This window comes from Pan troglodytes, chromosome 13 (genome assembly GCF_028858775.2).
Source record: "Pan troglodytes isolate AG18354 chromosome 13, NHGRI_mPanTro3-v2.0_pri, whole genome shotgun sequence".
In the NCBI taxonomy this organism is placed as follows: domain Eukaryota; kingdom Metazoa; phylum Chordata; class Mammalia; order Primates; family Hominidae; genus Pan; species Pan troglodytes.
Genome location: NC_072411.2, coordinates 20,026,672 through 20,046,267, shown reverse-complemented (window position 1 = coordinate 20,046,267; position 19,596 = coordinate 20,026,672). Strand labels below are relative to the sequence as shown.

The window sequence follows — 19,596 nt, the reverse complement described above, 5'->3', positions numbered from 1 at the left end:
TGATAGTTTTGTTCTTTTTTATCCCTGAGTACTATTCCATCATATAGATGAAAGAGTTTAACCATTCACTCTTTGAAGGCTATTGCTATTGTTTCCACTTTTTGGCTATTATGAATAAAGCTGCTGCCAATCACTTGTCTACAGGCATACCTCAGAGATATTGCAGGTTTGGTCACAGACCACTGACATAAAATGATGATCACAACAAAATGAGTAACAGTTTTTTGGTTTTCCAGTGCATATACAAGTTATGTTTACACTATACGTATAGTCTGTTATAAAGTGTGCAATAGCATTATGTCAAACAAGTGTATATATCTTTTTTTTTTTTTTTTTGAGACAGAGTTTTGCTCTCGTTGCCCAGGCTGGAGTGCAATGGCGCAATCTCAGCTCACTGCAACTTCTGCCTCCCAGGTTCAAGCGATTCTCCTGCCCTAGCCTCCTGAATAGCTGGGATTGCAGGCATGTGCCACCACACCTGGCTAATTTTATATTTTTAGTAGAGACGGGGTTTCACCATGTTGGCCAGGCTGGTCAAACTCCTGACCTCAGGTGATCACCTGCCTCGGCCTCCCAAAGTGTTGGGATTACAGGCATGAGCCACCGTGCCTGGCCTCAAATGTACATATCTGAATTAAAGATACTTGATTGCTAAAAAATGCTAACTATCACCTGACTTCAACGAGTCATGATCCTTTTGCTGGTTGAGGGTCTTGTCTCAATGTTGATGGCTGCTAACTGATCGGTGCGGTGGTTGCTGAAGGTTGGGGTGGCTGTAGCAATTTGTTAAAATAAGCTAACAATGATGTTTGTTGTATTGATTGACTCTTCCTTTCAAGAAAGACTTCTCTGTAACATGAGATGCTGTTTGACAGCATTTTATCAACAGCAGAACTTTCAAAATTGGAGTCAATTCTCTCAAACCATGCTGCTGCTTTACAAGTTTATGCAATATTCTAAACGCTTTTTTTTGTCATTTCAACACAGCACTCCAGCCTAGGCGACAGGGAGAGCATTTTCACCAGGAGTAGATTCTGTCAAGAAACTGCTTTCTTTGCTCATTCATAAGAAGTAACTCCTAATCCGCTGGCATTTTATTATGAGATTGCAGCAATTCAGTCCCATCTTAAGGCTTCACTTCTAGTTCTAGTTGTCTTGCTATTTCCACCACATTTGCTGCTACTTCCTCCACTGAAGTCTTAAACTCCTCAAAGTCATCCATGAAGGTTGGAGTCCTTCCAAAGTCCTGTTAATGTTGCTATTTTGATCTCCTCCTGAATCATGAATATTTTTAATGGCCTTTAGAATGGTGAATCCTTTCCAGAAGGTTTTCGCATTATTTTGCCCATATCCATCTGAGGAATCACTATCTATGGTAGCAGTAGTCTTACAAGATGTATTTTCTTAAATAATAAGACATGAAAGTTGAAATTGCTTCTTGATCCATAAGCTTCAGAATGCATATTGTGGTAGCAGGCATGAAAACATGAATCTCCTTGTCCATGTCCATGAGAGCACTCGGGTGGCCAGGTGCATTGTCAATGAGCAGTAATATTTTGAAAGGAATCTTTTTTTTCCTGAGGATTAGGTCTCAACAGTGGGCTTAAAATATTTAATAAACGATGCTGTAAACAGATGCACTGTCATGCAGACTTTGTTGTTCCGTTTATACAGCACAGGTAGAGTAGATTTAACATAATTCTTAAGGGCCCTAAGATTTTCAGAATGATCAGTGAGCGTTGGCTTCAACTGAAAGTCACCAGCTGCCTTAACCCTTACCCACAGTCAGCCTGTCCTTTGAAGCTTTAAAACCAGGCATTGACTTCTCCCTAGCTATGCAGATCCTAGATGGCATCATCTTCCAATATAAGGCTGTTTTGTCTGTGTTGAAAATCTGTTGTTTAGTGTAGCCAGCTTCATCAATCTTAGCTAGATCTTCAGGATAACTTAGTGCAGCTTCTACATCAGCACTTGAGGCTTCATTTTGCACTTTTTTTGTTATGGAGACTGCTTCTTTCCTTAAACATCATGAACCAACCTCTGCTAGCTTCACTCTTCTTATATAGCTTTCTCACCTCTCTTAGCCTTCATAGAATTGAAGAGTGTTAGGGCCTTTCTCTGGATTAGGCTTTGGCTTAAGGAAATGTTGTGGGTGGTCTGGCCTTCTATCCAGAGCACTCAGACTTTCTCCATATCAGCGACAGGCTGTTTTGCCTTTTTTTTTTTTTTTTTTTTGAGACAGAGTCTCCCTCTGTCACCCAGGCTGGAGTGCAGTGGTGCAATCTCGGCTCACTGCAATCTCCACCTCCTGGATTCAAGTGATTCTCCTGCCTCAGCCTCCTGAGTAGCTGGGATTACAGATGCACACCACGACTCCCAGCTAATTTTTGTATTTTTAGTAGGGACAGGGGTTCCTCCATGTTGGTCAGGCTGGTCTTGAACTCCTGACCTCAGGTGATCCACCCACCTAGGCCTCCCAAAATGATGGGATTACAGGCGTGAGCCATTTGTTTTGCTTTCTTACCATTTGTGTGTTCACTGTAATAGCATTTTAATTTCCTCAATAACTTTTCCTTTGTATTCACAACTTGGCTGTTTGGTGCAAGGGGCCTAGCATTCAACCTATCTTGGCTTTTGACATGCCTTCCTCACTAAGCTTAATCATTTCTAACTTTTGATTTAAAATGAGAGACTAACAACTCCTCCTGTCACTTAAAAACTTAGATGCCATTGCAGTGTTATTAATTGGCCTAATTTCAATATTGTTGTGCATGTTTTGTTAGATTTACACCTAAATACTTGTTTTTGAGTGATTGTGAATGTTATTGTATTTTGTATTTGTATTTATATTGTATATTGTGTTCCATGTGTTCATTGCTACTTTTTGGAAATATAGTTGGTTTTGCATGTTTATTTTGTATCCTGTGACTTTGCCAAATTCATTAATTCCAGATTTTTTTGGTTTTTGAGAATTCTTGGGATTTTCTGTGTAGATAATCATGTCATCTGCAAATAGGGACAGTTTTATTTCTTCCTTTCTCATCTCTTTGCCTTTTATTTCCTTGTCTTGCCTTGTTTCACTGGCTAGAACTTCCAGCAGCATGTTGAATAAGAATGGTGAGAATGGCTATCTTTCCTTGTTCCTGATCTTAGGGGGAAAGCATTCAGTCTTTCATCATGAAGTCTAATGTTAGCTCTAGTTTTTTTTTTTTTTGGTTTGTTTTTTGTAGATGCTCTTTATCAAATTGAGATGTTCCCCTCTTTTCTTGTTTTTCTGAGAGTCCTTATTGTCAGTGGATGTTGAGTCTCCATTGAAGTTTGTCAGGTGCCTTTTCTGTATCACTTGATGTGATCATGTGATTTTTCTTTAGCTTGTTAATTTGGTGGATTACATTGATTGATTTTCAAATATTAAACCTTGCTTCTCTGGAAAAAACTACTTGGTCAGGGTGTATAATTATTTTTATGTATTGCTAAATTCTATTTGCTAATGTCTTACTAAGGATTCTCATGTCTATATTCATAAGGGATATTGGTCTGTTGTCTTTTTTTTAGTAATGGCTTTGTCTGGCTTTATTGTGGAAAAACTAGCTGCATAAAATGAATGAGGAAATGTTCCTTTTCCCTTTTCTGAAAGAGGTTGTGTACAATTGATGTTAATTCTTTAAATGTTTTGTAGAGTTCTCTAGTGAAACCTTCTAGGACTGGAGATTTCTTTTCTCCTTCCTTCCTTCCTTTTTTCCAGGCACCTCATCGGGTTCTTATAGAGATTTCTTTCTTGGGAGTTCTTAAATTATGAATTTAATTTCCTTAATAGTTATAGGGCTATTCATATTGTTTATTTCATATTGGTGAGTGGTGGTAGTTTTAGTTTTTTAAGAAATTGGTCCATTTTGTCTGTGCTGTGAAATGTATGTATGTAATTAGTTCATAGTATTCCCTTATTATCCTTTCGCTATTTGCAGAGCCTGTAATGATGTTCTTCATTTCATTCCCAATATTGGTTATTTGTGCCTTCTTTTTTTTTTCCTAGCTGGTCTTGCTCAAGATTCGTCAGTGTTTAAAAAATCTTTTCAAAAAACCAGCTCTTTTTTCATGGATTTTCTATTGTTTTTCTGTTTTCAGTTGTATTGATTTCCACTCATTATTATTTCTTTCCTTCTGCTTGCTTTCGGTTTGTTTTGCTCTTGATTTTCTAGGTTCTTGAGGTGGGAGCTTAGATTATTGACTTGAGACTTTTTCTCATTTAATTTATGCATTTATACATTTTCCTCTTCACAGTGCTATACATTTTCCTCTTCACAGTGCTTTAACTGTGTCCCACTTTCATTCAGTTCAGTGTATTTTTAGTTTCCTTTTTTTTTTTTTTTTGAGACAGAGTCTCACTCTGTCACCCAGGCTGGAGAACAGTGATCTCAGCTCACTGCAACCTCTCCCTCCTGGGTTCAAGCGATTCTCCTGCTTCAGCCTCCTGAGAAGCTGGGATTACAGTGCCTGCCATCAAGCCCAGCTGATTTTTGTATTTTTAGTAGAGTTGGGGTTTCATCATGTTGGCTAGTCTGGTCTGGAGCTCCTGACCTCAAGTGATCTGCCCACCTCAGCCTCCCAAAGTGCTGGGATTACAACTGAGAGCCACCAAACCTGGCCTTAGTTTCCTTTGAGACTTCCTCTTTGGTCCAGGGCTTGTTTAGTAGTCTGTTGCTTAGTTTCCAAGTGTTTGAAGACTTTCCTGGTAGGTTCCTGTTTCTGATTTCTAATTTGATTCCACTATGGTCAGAGAACACATTGTTTAATTTCACTTCTTCAAACTCGTCATGGTTTTTTCCTGTGGTGCAGGATATGGACATCTTGGCATCTATTTTGTGGATACTTGAAAAGTATGTGTATTTTGCAGTCATTAGTGGGGTGTTCTATAAATGTCCATTACATCCTGTTCGGTGGATGGTGTTGTAGAGCAGCAGTCCTCAACCTTTTTGGCAGCAGGGACCGGTTTCATGGAAGACAATTTTTTCATGGATGGGGTGGTAGGGGGATGGTTTTGGGTTGAAACTGTCCCATCTGAGATCATCAGGCATTAGATTCTCATAAGGAGCATGCAACCTAGATCCCTCATGTGCTCAGTTCACAATAGGGTTCACGCTCCTATGAGAATCTAATGCCACCACTGACAGGAGGAGTTTATTTCATTCCTCCTCCCTATAGGTCCCACAGGGGCAATCAGAGTAGCTCAGTTGCTACTGCATGTGCAGTGGGTTTATGTCACAGCTGTAGAACCCCAGGTTTAGGTAAATCAAATTCTTTATAAAGGGCTGCAAGCAAACCTGCCCAGCCTTACCCTGGAGTGAGATGTCTTCACGGTACTGGACAGTCTGGTGGGAGATACTGTCTCTGTCTTTCTAAGCTGTTTGCTATGTACATATCCTTGAAAGATAGTTCAGAATGAAAGCAGCCAGCCCCTCTGCTTCTAAGACACGCAGACGTGTGAGAGACCCATGGAGAAATGTCTCCCAACCACAGTACAAGGATTAATATTCTCACTGATGGTTGGTTGCAAATCAAGAAAAATAGAATTTATACCCAGTATACCTTGTTTAAGAAAGTGTATGAAATATTCTTTCTAAATGGTTAAGTCTCCAACCCTTGGGAAAACTCAACTGTCCAGAATGGTTTATGGAGAGTCTTGCATATCTTGAGCAGAGAAAACGAATTATGGTTTTGTGCATTTGCTCCAGATTCAAGGTCATAATGGCAGGTCTGAGGAATTGTAGATGTTGATTTGTCAGTGGGTGGTGTATTCTAGATGTGAACAGTAATCAAGGATATATTTATTTGGAACTGATTATGGTTCTTCCTCAGGGAAGGTCAGCTGCTAATGTCATTATGCAGTAAAGCAGTTACAGCACGGAGAAGCATGTGCCAGTCAGCAGATTAGCTAAAATTTATCTTGTACCTATTGTGTTACCTAAACCCCTAGAGGTGGAAGATTTTATTTTTTTGACCTATCTAAAAAATGGCTGAGGTTGAAGACTTTGAAATCATTTATAAATGAATATGTTGAAAATATCTTTCTCAAAAGTTCTGTCAGTGAAAGATGATTTAACCAACTCTTCTAGAATAATGGTGCTTTCATTTGTATTATGCAGCTAAACAACAACAAAAAAATGCCAAGAAGTTTTCAAATGTTATTTAACCCTCATATAGTCCTAGTTTATAAATGTAGGGTTTTTTAAAAAAAATTTTTATATTTTGAGACAGAGCCTCACACTGTCTCCCAGGCTGGAGTGCAGTGGTGTGATCCTGTCTCACTGCAACCTCCACCTCCTGGTTCAAGCGATTCTCGTGCCTCAACCTCCCAGTAGCTGGGCTTACAGGAGCGTGCCACCACGCCCGGCTAATATTTTTCTGTATTTTTAGTAGAGACGGGGTTTCACCATGTTGGCCAGGCTGGTCTCGAACTCCTGACCTCAAGTGATCCATGAGTGATCTGCCTTCCTCAGCCTCCCAAAGTGCTGGGATTACAGGCGTGAGCTACCGTGCCCTGCCATTAATGTAGTTTATAAATGCTGAGTTTCATATTTTAAAAAAATATGCTTTTGAAAACATTTAAAGCAGATTATTTAATTGACACGTAATTGTACATATTTGGGGAGCACAATTTGATGTTTCAATACATATATAAGTTGTAGAATGAGCAAATCAGGGTATTTAGTGTGACCATTGCCTCATGCATTTATCTCTTTGTGGTGAGGATATTTAAAAATCTCTCTTCTAGCTATTTTGTAATGTACTGTTAACCGTAGAACGCCAGAACTGATTCCTCCTATTTAATTTCAACTGTACCTTCAACCAGCCTCTCCCAATCCTTTTCCCACCCTTTCTCCAGTCTGTCCTAAAAAGAAAATTCTTGGGGCTGGGCGTGGTGGCTCACAGCTGTAATCCCAGCACTTTGGAAGGTTGAGGCGGGCGGATCACCTAAGATCAGGAGTTCGAGACTAGCCTGCTCAACATGGTGAAACCCCATCTCTACTAAAACTACAAAAATTAGCCGGGCGTGGCAGCGTGTGCCCGTAGTCCCAGCTACTCTGGAGGCTGCGCAGGAGAATCACTTGAACATGGGAGGCAGAGGTTGCAGTGAGCTGAGATCGCATCACTGCACTCCAGCCTGGGTGACAGAGCAAGACTCCAGCGAGACTCTCAAAAAAAAAAAAAAAAAGAAAATTCTTGTTACCTTTTTTCTTTTTATTATAATGTCCAGCTCTTGGTATTTCATTGTTACCGAAATCTATTTTTAGAAGAAAAATTTCGTTTTCCATCCAAGAGTTAAAATTATGCTTTTGAAGTAGGCCAGAGTAGATTAAAATGCAATTAACATTTTACTTTTAGTCATAGTCCTAAGTGCGAATTAATTTTAATTTGTCATTCTTCTAAACTTAAACTGAAATTAATATAAAGTTATTAATTTGCCAAGGTTAAATTTTCTGTAAATGGTGAGCATTTATCATTCATCTACTAACAGTATGCTAGGTGTTCCGTCTTTTTAAGAAGGATAATAAAAATAATTTAGGCTCCCCCACATCACCCCTGGCCTTAAACAACATTTTTTTTTGATAAAATGACATATTTGAATGCTATTTAATTGTACTTAAGGATTATTTACTCCAAAATCATTAAGGGCAGTTTCAGAATCATTTGCATATTCAGTGATTTTCTTCTTAACAATTTCCTGCTCTTTCTCCTTTTATATCTGCTCACCTTTGCCAATTTAGTTTCCTCACATAAAAGAACAGTAACAACTGTATTTCATATATTCTTTTTATTGATTTATTTGTTTTAAAAGGAAGGTGATGGACTCTCTGCCCTGTGATACTGGTTCCTAAATCTTGAGGAGAATTAAGCATTTAGCATGATTACATATACATACATACGTAGGTATGTATATGTAATCACTCTAATACACTCTCTCTCTATATATAACCTGTCTATAATGAGAGAGAGAATCTGGTGTTAAAAGGAAAACTTTTGACAAATTCAATTTAGCAGCATTTATTTGAGTAAAGAAACAATGCATGAATTAGGCAGCATCTGAACCAGTAAAGGTTCAGAGAGCTCTAACCAGCAACAGTATTTTCTGTCTATAAATACCCAGCAGGTGGTATTTATAGACAGAAAACAGAAGTGAGAGACCGAAATAGTCTGACTGGCTACAGCTTGGCTTTTGCCTTATTTTGACATGTTTTGGCAGTTTGCAGCCTGTATTGGCTGAAAGTTTGGCTGCTGTGATTGGCTGAGACTCAGTTACTTATTCCAAGAATACACTTGCAGGTTAGGTTGCAGCTTGTTTACATAGTAAGATAGGGTGCAGTTCATTACCTGTGGAGGCAGCTTTAGGCCAAATTTAATTGAACAGTGGTTAGAACCTTCCCTTTTTGAAAGTTGTACCTTTTTCATTTGGATAAGACAAACTTTAAAGCAAAGTTGATATATGACAAGTGTAATTTTACAGTACTTAAATTTAGGGAGTATATATGCTTTATAAAATATTTTGGTTTTTCAAAATGATTCTCTCTAGGAGTTTGTTAAAATTCTGGTCATAAGCATAATTTCTTGGAAACCTGCGTGTGGCATGACGGAAGGTCAGTCAGTGCGCAAGCGGTTATAGGGTCTTCTCCATGTTAACTGCCTTAGTGCCTGAGTGCTTTTCCTACCCTTAAAGCTTCTAATAGCTCATTTTGGATTCCATTCTCTTACAAAAAAGTCAAGAAGATGCTTTCTTCGAATACCATAAGGCATATATACCGGGTTTTTTAGGTAGTACAGTCAATCCTAATTATTTTCAGATTCTGTATTTGCAAATTCACCTACATACTAACATTTATTTGTAACCCCAAAAGCAATATTCATGGCACTTTCTTGGTCATTCTTGGACATGTGCAGAGCAGTGAAAATTTTGAGTCACTCAATACATTCCCAGCTGAAGTCAAAGAAGACAACACTCTGCTTTTTTTTTTTTTGAGACAGGATCTCACTCTGTTGCCCAGGCTGGGGCTGGAGTATAGTGGTGCAATCTTGGCTCACTGCAACCTCTGCCTCCCAGGCTCAGGGGATCCTCCTACCTCAGCCTCCTGAGTAGCTGGGATTACAGGCACACATTACCACACCCAGCTAATTTTGGTATTTTTTTTTGTAGAGACAGAGTCTTGCTATGTTGCCCAGGCTGATCTCAAACTCCTGGACTCAAGTGATCCTCCCGCCTGGGCCTCCAAAAGTGCTAGTATTACAGGTGTGAGCCACCGTGCCCAGTCGCTCTGCCTTCTTGTTTCAGCTCTTATATTGTAAACAAGTGACCAGTTTGTGGACTATTTATTGCCATGTTTTTTTCATTTTAATGCTTTTCTGTTGGTGATTCTGCTATTTAAAATGTCCCCCAAGCATAGCGCAGACGTGCAGTCAAGTGTTCCTAGGCGCAGGAAGGCTGTGATATGCCTTATGGAGAAAATATTAAATATTGTGTTAGATAAGCTTTGTTCAGGCAGGCTGTGAGTGGTGTTGGCTGTGAGTTCAATGCTGATGAATTAGCAACACATAATAAATGTCTCTTTCAACAGAAACATGCATGAAACAAGATTATGTATTGATCATTTGCCAAAATGTGAAGTCGAGCTCACGAGACCCTAATCCTGTAGTTCCCCTAGGAGCAGTGGTTCAGGATTTGCTAATTCAGTGTTCACAGCCAACTTTATAAACCATAACTACTACCAACAACCAGAATCAACTGTAGTGATGTTTTTTTTTGAGCTGACAGAGATCAGTGTAACATCAACAATCAAGTATCTTGTGGGTGTTTTGTGCTTATCTGGATGCTCGGCTCTTAGCTTTTATGTGTGGTGCCTAGTTTTTCATCCAGAAGCCTGCGCCTGCTGGTTTATAACTCTGCAGCTTAGAGCTCTGCCCTGGGGAGACCAGCCAGCTTGGGAAGGGGAACCACTGGGCAAGTTAAGGAGCGTTGCATTGAGCTTGTTCTGGCTTTGCCTGGTTGCTGAATTTCCACCACAGGCTCCAGGACTGAAGGCTGAAGGCCCATCTCATCTATGGGGTCTCAAAGCTTCCAAGCTATGCTTCCCTCCTCACCATCCTTGCAGCTTGGACCAAAAAAGCAGCTGCAGAGGGGAGGGTGCTGGGCTGCTCTGATGCAGAGGTTACTGGCCAGCGAACTGGGACTTCCATGCAAGGCAGTTCCTATGGAAGTTTTGTGTTTGCTTTGTTTGTAAGAGCTTTGTTTTGCTTTGCATATGGGCTTTTCTGCATTGCCCCAAACTAGCTGAGTAAGTTACTAGCTAGAACTACAGGTTTTTTAGGCAGGGAGGTTTAAAGACCTTCCTAAGCCCTAGGCACACTTACTTTTCAAAGTACCACCTGGGTCTTATGTGTTGAAATATACACGTATCCTACATTAAATCGAACATATATAATTATGAATAGAATCAAGTTGCTGTTGAACTGTTACATATTATAAATATATAATTAATATTAATTTTGATTTTTTTTCCACATCTCAAACATTTTCTTGGGTCCTGTGTCTCTAGTGCAAGATTGCCATGTTTGTGTGTTCTTAGGAAATGGAAGAAATCAGGTTTTTTTCCCTCCCTTTAACTGCTCATTAGTTCTACATTTACGCGGGACGGTGGGGGGGGGGGGGTGTGGGCGGGGCGTGGTGGCTCACACCTGTAATCCTGTGCTTTGGGAAGCTAATGCAGGAGGATTGCTTGAGCCCAGGAGTTCAATACCCACCTGGACAACATAGACCCTAGCTCTACACAAAATTAACAATTTTAAAAAGAACATTTATGGGGCTTCTGAGGTGCCTCACGCTACACAAGCTGTTGGGTCTACAGAAACGGACCATACAGCGTTCTTTCCCTTAAAGAGCTTGTGGGCCAGACCTCTAAAACAGATGACATCGACATCGAGTGATGGGTGCTACAGCATACAGAGGGGACCCATGGCTCAGCCTGGGGGAGAGGAGGAGCCCAGCTCAAAGGTGTCCTGCAGAAGATAGCCCCCTGAGCTGGGTCTTGAAGGAGCCTCTGTGGGAAAGCAAAGAGGGTGAGGGGCGGAGGGATTTTGGAGAGAAGCTGGGGCTGGAGAGGTGTGGTAGAGGCTTGGCAACAGCGTGGTGGGTGTGGGGAACTGTGAGCTGTCATTGTGACTGGAGGGATATGTTAAAAGCAGATTTTGATGTTGACGTATACCACTGAAGAGGCAGCGGGACAAGTTCAGACTCCTCTGGGCGTGTGACCTGCTTCTGGTGCCTCCGAATGCTGTTTGGATTTATTTGGTGTCCCTTGGTACATAGCAGGAGTATAACTAAGTTCCTAGCCTTTCCCTCCTTTCCAGTACTCTGTAAGTTTGGTATTGTTTGCTTTGTTCTGTTGTCTCTTCCTTCTTAAAAAGAAATGGAAATAGCTGAGTTTTAAAAATAACTTATTGTTGATGCATACACATATATCAGAAAAGTGAAAATATAAGTATACTGGAAATAGCTTAATTTAAAAACACATGATTGGTAAAACATCAAACAATATTAAAAAGTATATAAAACAAGTAACAGTCTCTTGGATTTCTGCCCCTCAGAGACAGCCACTGTTAATGTTTTGGTAAAGGCTTTTCTGGACATCTCTCCATGCTTATGTTCACATGTAACACACCTACATTACAAACATGCAGTGATACTGTACACAGGCAGTTTTCTAATTTTTGTTTTGTTTTGTTTTTTTGAGACCAGGGTCTGGCTTTGTCTCCCAGGCTGGAGTGCAGTGGTGCAATCTTGGCTCTTGGCAACCTCTGCCTCCCAGGCTGAAGCGATCCTCCCACCTCAGCCCCGCAACTACAGGGGGTTTCACCATGTTGCCCAGGCTGGTCTGTTGAACTCCTGGACTCAAACAACCTGCCCACCTTGGGCTTCCAAAGTGCTGGCATTACAGGTGTGAGCCACGGCACCAAGCCCTTTAACTTCTTTTCTTTTTTTTTTTAAGACAGAGTTTCACTCTTGTCTTCCAGGCTGGAGTACAGTGGCACAATCTTGGCTTACTGCAACCTCTGCCTCCCCGGTTCAAGCGAATCTCCTTCCTCAGCCTCCCGAGTAGCTGGGATTACAGGCGCGCACCACCACACCTGGCTAATTTTGTACTTTTAGTAGAGACAGGGTTTCACCATGTTGGTCAGGCTGGTCTCTAACTCCTAACCTCAGGTGATCCACCCGCCTTGACCTCCCAAAGTGCTGGGATTACAGGCGTGAGCCACTGTGCCCAGCCTAAGTTGTTTTTTTACTCACTGGTATGTCATGGCCATCTTTCAAAGTTGGTATCCATACATCCATATCACCCTTTAATGGCTGCAGGGTATTTTGTTTTACTGTGTGGCATAATTTACTTAACCATTTCTTTACTGTTGGACATTTAAGTGGATTCTAATTTTGTTAACTGTTATAAACATTTCAGTGAAAGAAAATCTTTGAATGTACACCTTTGCGCACTTATAGTCTTCTTGCAAAATGTTTTTATTATGAAAAATGTCAAGCATTTACAAATGGAATAGTATATGAGATTTCATACATAACCAACTTCAACAGTTAACAATGGTGTAGTATTTTTTTTTTTTTTTTTTTTTTTTTGAGACAGAGCCTTGTCCTGTTGCCCAGGCTGGAGAGTAGTGGTGTGGAGCACAGTACATAGCTCACTGCAGCCTCAAACTTCTGGCTCAAGTGATCTTTCTGCCTCAGCCTCCCAAGTAGCTAGGATTATAGATGTCCATTGCTTGTATCAATGTCAATTTCCTGGCTGTAAAATCGACTATACTCAAGCAAGATGTTGCCAGTGGGGGAAAGCGGATGAAGGGAAATGGGAGCGCTGTATTATTTCCCAAATCTACGTGTGAATCTACAATTATTTCAAGATAAAAAGGTTAATTAGCTGAGGTCATTGCACTCAGCTAATTAAAAAATTTTTTTTGGAGAGATGAGGTCTCGATATGTTGCCCAGGCTGGTCTTGAACTCCTGCGCTTAAGTGATCCTCCTGCCTCGGCCTCCTAAGTGCTGGGATTACAGGCGTGGGCCACCATGCTTGGTCTCTACTATTCTTTTTTTAATCTACGCTTCTATAATTGTTTTTCCTCTGCTAGGGTATTTGAAAGCAAATACAGGTCATCATTTCACCTGTATATTCCTCAGTCTTTTAAGATAAGGACTTAAAAACACAACCATAATATCATATAAACAGAATTAACATTAATTCCTAATATCATCTAATATACAAATTAGGATCCATACAAAGACTAAATGTTGCATCCGTTGAGATCAGCTCTTTTAAGTCTCTTTTAATATATATAGCCTTCTTCTCTTTTCTTTATTTCTCATGCCATTTGTTGAAGAAATCGAGTCATTTCTCCAGTACAATTTTCCACCATCTGAACTTGGCTGATGGCCTCCTTGTGGTGTCATTTAACATGTTCTTCCATACCCTGTCATAGCTGATAAACCGGGAATGAGATCTGGAGGCTCAATTCATTCACTAATGTTGATTATGAAGTTCAGGTGTTGTCAGCCCCAGATGTACCCATGCTGAAGTTCCCCGTCAGTCTTACCTGATGGTTGTAACACCGCTTTATGATCATCACCTACACTCATTTCATTAGAGTTTTCAGAATGATAATTTTTGGAATTTTTTTATTTTGGGATAATTGTAGATTCACATGTAGATGTAGGAAATAATACAGCGCTCCCATTTCCCTTCATCCACTTTCCCCCATTGGCAACATCTTGCTTGAGTATAGTCCGATTTTACAGCCGGGAAATTGAAATTGATACAAGCAATGAACCTCATTTAGATTTCACTAGTTTTATGTGCACTTGTGTGTGTATATATGTGTATGCCTGTGTGTGTATGCATTTAGTTCTGTGCAGTTATATCACATGTAGATAAAAATGGGTAACACTACAGTCAAGAATCAGAACATTTCCACCACAAGGATCTCTCATTTTACCCTTTAATAGCCACAGACATGACACCTCTTTCCCCCTCTTCCCCTAACCCCTGGCAACACCCTAATGCATTCTTCATTTCTGTAATTTTGTCATCACAAGAATGACATAAAAATGGAATTATACAGTATGCAACCTTTTGAGACTGCCTTTTTTCATTCAGCTTGATTCCCTTGAGATTCACCCTGATTGTTGCCTGTATCAATAATTTATTTATTTTTATTACTGACTAGTATTTCATGATATGGATATACTGCAGTTTGCCTGACCATTCATATGTTAAAGGGCATTTGGATTGTTTCCCAGTTTTGGGGTATTACACATGGATATGCTGTGCACACTCATATACAGGTTTTTGTGTCTACATAACTTTTTGTTTCTCTAGCATGAATGCCCAAGAATGCAATTACTGGGTTATATAATGGGTATGTTTAGTTTTGTGAGAAATTGCTGTATTCTTTTTTCAGACTGACTAGTACCATTTTACATTCCTACCAGCAATGTATGTGAATTTCTCCACCCTCACCAACATTTGGGGCTATTGCTGTGTTTTATTTTAGCCATCCTGATAGGTATGTAAATTAGGATTTTAAAATTTTATGCTTTTTTTTTTTTTTGAGATGGCATCTCACTCTGTCGCCCAGGCTGGAGTGCAGTGGCACGATCTCTGCTCACTGCAAGCTCTGCCTCCCAGGTTCACGCCATTCTCCTGCCTCAGTCTCCTGAGTAGCTACAGGCGCCCGCCACCACGCCTGGCTTATTTTTTGTATTTTTAGTAGAGACGGGGTTTCACCGTGTTAGCCAGGATGGTCTCGATCTCCTGACCTTGTGATCCGCCCGCCTCGGCCTCCCAAAGTGCTGGGATTACAGGCGTGAGCCACCGCACCTGGCCAAAATTTTATTCTTTTAGTACTTTCTAGCTGTAATTCTTCTATAAAGAAGAAACTTTTTTTCATCAGCTATTTGATAACGCTGAAATACTGTCTGTACAAGAAAGGAAGGGTAAAATGTTTGACTTCTTATTTCTACCAACCCTCGCTTGGAAAGCCACTTTTCAGAAAAACAAATTAGTGCCTTGTTAGCCTCCAGAATGACCAGCTTTTTAAAAAAGTGTCATTATGAACTCATGGGTTTATAAAATAATTGATATGATTCTCTTCTCAGGGTGAATTATTAGAAAAGAAATTGCCATATCAAAGGGTAGACAAATTTAAAATTTTGGTACAGATTACCCACTCACCTCCAGATAGGCTGTTTCATTTTATGTTCTTGCCAGTTGTTTATAAAAAAATATTTGTTTCTCCATTTCCTTGCCAACACTGGTTGGCCAGTTTTCAATTTTTCTTATTATACCAGTCTGATGGCAAAATTGATAACTGTTTCTCTTTCAGTTCTTTAGTTGGAAGTAAAGCTGATCTTTTCACATTATTGGCTTAAGTTTAGCCAGTTGCCTATTAATTACCTTTATCCTTGTTTCTATTAGGATATTGGTCTCTTTTTACATTTTTATGTTGTTACAACTTTCAGTCTTTTCCTTGATGATTGCTGCTTTGTCTTTGCTTAGAGCTTTTCCTATCTTAAGATTATAAAAATATGTACCTATTTTCTTCTGGTGCCTCTTCATGATTTTATAGTTAAATATTTGTTTCATGGACACATTATTTTGTATAAGGAGTGAGATAAGAATCCATTGTTACTTTTCCCCAAATCCATTATTAGTTTTCTCAATGCCATTTATTAAGGAAACTATCTTTTCCCCACTAATTTGAGATGCCACTTTCATCTTATATTAAATTTTCTATAATCTTAAGTCTGACTTCTCTGTTAGATTTCACAGATTTGTCCATCTATTTCTGCTCCAGTATCCGATTTTATATTACCGTGGCTTGATTTTGCATTTAAAATAGTTGTTATTGGATTTTGTAAAATTATGAAAATCAAACAAGCATTTTCCTATATAACAGTTGCTTTATAATGTGTTTTAATAATTGGTGTCACTGGTCTCTTTTCTTTTTTGTTGTTTTATGACTTTGCTGACAAAGCTCACAGATTCTTCTAGATGGATTTTAGAATTGTTTGTGTCAAGATTCCCAAACAGCTCTTTTTTATTTTGATTGGGATTTTATTCAATGGGTCAATTTAGGGAGACTTGATTTCTTTACTACTTTGAACCTTTGTAGTTAAGGACACTGTCTATCATTTCATTTATTTAAATCTTTTATATCCTTGAATATTTTTAATTAATTTATCCTGAAGTTTATTTTTATTGGCTTCTCTGCCTTTTCATTTGAGGAATACTTTTAAAAATTGATCAGATTCACTTTTTTAAAAAACTAGGCCAAACTTTCTGGGAAAAATGTCAGATTTTATTATCTGTAAGGTTAGTCTTCTAAGCTGAGGCAGCTCCTCTAGGCAAACAAGCCTATGTCCCACTGTCCTTAAGGCAAATTAGATAACGGTCCTTCTGATAGTAGCTATTGTTTTGTTACTGAGTATAAATTGAAGCACATAAAAGAAAGATGGCAATAGTTGTCCAAAATTAGATATAACACAAATTTTGGGGTTTTAAATGGAAAAGTTCAACTATTTAAGTACAGCACGTGGGCAGCTTTTTATTAAGTGAAAATAACAAACCTGTAATTGTGAAAAACAGTTTCATGAGGAATGCAAGTGCCAGCCTGCCCAGCCTTCGCTTCATTACATCTGGGAATTTATCTTTATCTGCTGCTTATATAGGCTGTCTTTATACCCAAACCTATTTTAATCTAAATAGAATAATAATGATAAAAGCAGCTACTACTTATTGAGATCCTGTGTGTGAGGAATTGTGTTTTATGTATGTTAATTTCTTTAATTAATGGAACGACTTGTTTTTTTGTTTATTTGTTTTTTGAGATGGAGTCTCACTCTGTTGCCCAGGCTGGAGTGCAGTGGCGCAATCTCAGCTCACTGCAACCTCCACCTCCCTGCCTCAGTCTCCCGAGTAGCTGGGACTACAGGCATGTGCCACCACGCCTGGCTAACAGGGAACAGCTTTTTAAGGAATTCTTATTTATATATCAGACAGTTGCAGCTAAGAAGCAGAGTTGATCTTTAAGTTAAATCTGTCCAACTCTAGGTTCTTAGGGACACTGGGCTGCATTCCAGGGCTTCCCTGTGTGTGTGTGTGTGTGTGTGTATGTGTGTGTGTAGGTGTAGGTGTGTGCATATGCATGTGTATGGGAGGGCTTTTTTGTTGTTTTAGGTGGTGAGAAGGGGGAGACGTGGTCATAGCTTTAGCAAACCTGTCAACACTGCTTCTAAAATACAAGAGGCTTCTATATGTCTCTTTCTGAAGAGCTATTCCTTATTGAATACTTCAGTATATTTTAAATTTTAATTTTGTAGGTATTTGCTGAACTATTATGTGGTAGATTCTGGGATCCGGTTTTCTGAGAAGCATTGTAAGCCAGATTTAATAGGAAATAGTGAAGTAACTAATATTGAAATTGTGAAAAGATTTGTTAAACTCATTAACCACAAAACATGCTTATAAGATTCAGAGACACTTTCCAGGCCAAATTAATGTGACTTGCTTGTGTATGTTATAAAATATTCCAGACATACTAAAAGGCATAAAGAATGATATACTTTGGGAGGCCGAGCCAGGCGGTTCACCCGAGGTCATGAGTTCAAGACCAGCCTGGCCAACATGGTGAAACCCCATCTCTACTAAAAATACAAAAATTAGCCGGACCTGGTGGCGCGCACCTGTAGTCCCAGCTACTCAGGAGGCTGACGAGGCTGAGGGCCAGAGAGTTGCTTGAACCTGGGAGAGGGACGTTGCAGTGAGCCAAGATGGCGCCACCGCACTCCAGCCTGGCGACAGAGTGAGACTCCATCGCAAAAACAAACAAACAAACAAAAAACCCATATACCTAACATCCTTTTAAGATATAAAATGTTACTAATATAATTGAAGCCCCAATTTATTCCTTCCCAAGTACATAATTCTTCCTACACCCCAGATAATTGTCTCCTTTCTTTTTTTTTTTCTTTTTTGTTTTTTGAGACCGAGTCTTGCTCTGGCACCCAGACTGGAGTGCAGTGGCACGATCTCTGCTCACCGCAACCTCCGTCTCCTGGGTTCAAGTGATTCTCCTGCCTCAGCCTCCAGAGTAGCTGGGATTTCAGGAACCCGCCACCATGCCTGGCTAATTTTTTTAATTTTTATTAGAAGCTGGATTTCACCATGTTGGCCAGGGTGGTCTCGAACTCCTGACCTCAAATGATCCTTCCACCTCGGCCTCCCAAAGTGCAGGTATTACAGGGGTGAGCCACCGCGCCTGGCCAATTGTCTCCTATCAAACGAAATAAAGACTATGTTTATGAACTTTGTATAAATGATAGTACAGGATGCTCTGATTCTTCTGCAGCTTGCTTTTTTCCACTCATGGTAGTATTTTTGAGATTTATCCATGTTTAATGCTTGTAGTTCAATCCATTCATTTCTATTGCTTGTCATATTCTATCATATGAGTACACCATCCTTTACTTATCTATTCTGCTGTTGATGGACAGTTGTTTCCAGTTTTTGCAGTTAAAAAATTACACTGCTATTAATGTTATTTTATGGTTCCTCCTTGTATATATATGTGAGATTCCTTAGGGTACCTATGTATGAATGAAATTGTAGGATCAAAAGGTATATGTATCTTCAGTTTTACTAAAGATCGCCTAATTGTCTCCAAGAGTACTGCTCCTTTAAGTCCCTGCCGTCACTGATGAGGTTTTCATTGTTCTCTACCCTTGCCAATAGTAGGTATTGTTAGACTTTGTAATTTATCAGTTAGATGAGTGATATGTCTCATTGTTATTTTGAATTTCCCTGACTACTAGTGATGTTGTATATCTTGCCTTACATTTATCAGTATTACAGGTATTTTTTTCTAGTACTTACTTTTATTGTATATTATGGTTTAAAGTTACATGCAAAGTTGTAAGTAGCACAAAGTAGGTGCTACTAGATAGAACTATGCCCTGCTCGTATCTTTAAAACAAATGCGTTTTTGATACTTCAGAAAGTGAATGTGAGAGTTACAGAGTTACATCTTTCAACACAGATAAGTGAAAAGCGATGCTGAAAGGCTTGTGGAAGCTACCTATAATACACCATGTATGTAAAGTTAACCATACTGTGTATCTGTGGGCACAGTACTTCAGCCTATTTGTGTTTCACTTTTTCTGTATGAGATGATCTTACCAACCTCACAGGGTGATTGGAGGTGAGTGGGCAGTCGATGATCTAATGAATGCTAAGTACTTAGAATAGTATCTGGCATGTAAGCATTGCTGATATATAACAGAAAGTGTTGCTGGGCATGGTGGCTCACACCTATAATTCTAGCACTTCCGGAGGCCAAGGCAGGAGGATCACTTGAGCCCAGGAGTTGGAGACCAGCCTGGGTGACAGAGTGAGACCCTGTCTCAAACAAAACAAAACAAGATTAAAAAAATATATAGAAAGTGTAGTTATTGCTGTGCATAATAGTCTATTTTCTGTAGATTCAAATGATATGAA

The 19,596-nt window shown here is 39.5% G+C and overlaps 1 protein-coding gene across 13 annotated transcripts in view; it reads left to right on the top strand.

Annotated features, from left to right (window-relative positions):
* Positions 1–19,596, top strand: part of C13H2orf76 (chromosome 13 C2orf76 homolog) — an 85,943-nt gene that overhangs the window by 6,371 nt on the left and 59,976 nt on the right. The window lies entirely within an intron of this gene.